Source organism: Octopus bimaculoides, chromosome 18 (assembly GCF_046866305.1).
Source record: "Octopus bimaculoides isolate indiv1 chromosome 18, ASM4686630v1, whole genome shotgun sequence".
In the NCBI taxonomy this organism is placed as follows: Eukaryota; Metazoa; Mollusca; class Cephalopoda; order Octopoda; family Octopodidae; genus Octopus; species Octopus bimaculoides.
Window position 1 is genome coordinate 29,426,751 of NC_142945.1, and position 1,916 is coordinate 29,428,666.

At 33.6% G+C, this 1,916-nt stretch overlaps 1 protein-coding gene across 1 annotated transcript in view; it reads left to right on the forward strand.

Moving 5' to 3' along the window:
* The first annotated feature begins 560 nt into the window (after window positions 1–560).
* LOC106881491 (uncharacterized) overlaps window positions 561–1,916 on the forward strand; it is a 19,696-nt gene continuing 18,340 nt past the window's right edge. Inside the window, exon 1 of the mRNA XM_052974199.2 lies at window positions 561–657. The gene's annotated coding sequence lies outside the window, so the exon portion shown is untranslated. The remainder of the gene's footprint in view (window positions 658–1,916) is intronic.

Consider the following 1,916-nt stretch of genomic DNA (forward strand, 5'->3'; position numbering starts at 1 on the left):
GCGCGAGCACGCACACGCACACAACTCTGGGTTTAGATATTTCACATTTATAAACAATTAGTCGAAAATTAATGAACACCTGACACCCCTACCTAAAACAAAATCTTTCTTGCTTCCGAATAAACGTACTACCATTTAAGCAAGACAGTCATGCGGATTTTCTTTCCACACTTAAAGACTCATTTCGATATGCAGCTCACGTCGGTTATATTTATTTTGGTAATCTTAAGTTTCTTTAAAATAATCTCATAAATGGCAAGATATCCTGTCTTAAATTAAATGGATTGGCGAAAATGTAGAGTAGGAATCAGTTATAAAAGAAATTGGAAGATTTTAATGTAAACGATATTAAGCATAATATATATGTAAACAACCACTTAAATTTGATTATCATTTCACACTTTCGTTTATAATATGAATAATATGTATACATATATGTAAAATCTGTAGACGTTAGTTTATAATTTATCCAAACATTCGTGCAGTAAGCCTATTTTTGAATTCGTTTTTCGGCAAATTCTCTCTTTCTCTTTGGTTTTTCGTTCCGTTTCGAAAAAGCCATTACGGGAAGTTATATTAACCAATAGAAAGCCTATACCAAAGCAGAAAGGAGACTTTATCAGCCCCTCTATTTTTTTGCGAATGATTGTCCAAAAGGTAACATATTTCTGCAGTTATGCAATATATATATATATATATATACACACACACACACACACACATTAATGAGAGAGTGAACTATATATATATATAAATGTGTGTTCATACACACATGTATGTGTGTGTTCATTGCACGTTCAAATATAGGTTTTTTGTGAATTAGAGCTACACGACATATTGAGTTTGTTGTTTATTTTCTTTCATTTGTCTTTATTGTGAAGAAAAGGCTTCAAAAATACAAAAAGCAAACAAAAAAATTAAATTCGTAGTCATTGTGTATGTGTATATATATATATTTCGTGTTAATCAGTTTGTCGAGTACTTTTACTCCTGGCGAGGGTTCTTTTGCTAGTTCTGCAAAGCTTTGAGATCTCTCAGGCAACAAAGACAAGGGAAAACAAAACTGGACAAGAATTACTAAACTATATATTAGATTGTACTACTGTTACTACACTAATGTATTATACTCATTACTAGGCTACTGTATTGCGCACACAAACACATATATGATTATAATAGTCCCATATTGGTTTGTGTGGTATATATATATATATATATATATACACACACACACACACATATATATAGTACTTTTTGTGCTCAATTACAGTCGCTCTAAAAAAATATCTATTCGTATGTTTATCGGTGTGTGTATTGGGGTGAAGAAATGTGTGTGCTTTGGTGGGTGGAGAATAGTTGGATGGAAATAAGAATTCTTGGTTTGGGAAAAAACAGATATGCATATTGTGTGTGTATGAAGGACTGTAAGAGAAAATAGAAATTGAAGTCGATGAATATGTTGGTATGTGTGTGGAGGACAGTAATCGGTGTGTATGTATCGATCTTGGTGCGTATGTGTATCGATCTCTGCGCATGTGCTTGTGTGTACATGTTGTAGTGGTAGTAACGAAGGGAATGTTCAGAGTGTTTTAACAAGGGAGGGAAGAAAGTAGAAGGCATGAGACAAAGATATATTGGGTCTGATCCGTGGCGTCATGGCGTCGGCTTTTACTTGTACTTTCCCTACTCCCACTTTTTTTTTAGCCTTTAACTCTTGTTCAGAGCACCGCTTACCAATAATTCTATAATTCCAGCTTTATTAGTTACTCAGATCCTGGGAAAAGGCTTGAACTCCACTATTATTTTCTTTCTCGAAAATCATGCTTATGTAATAGTAATCATTTTTAGTTTAAACCAGATCAAAGAAGGCATGAGCGTCACACAATCGCATCCACTTTTATTAATTTATGGCATTG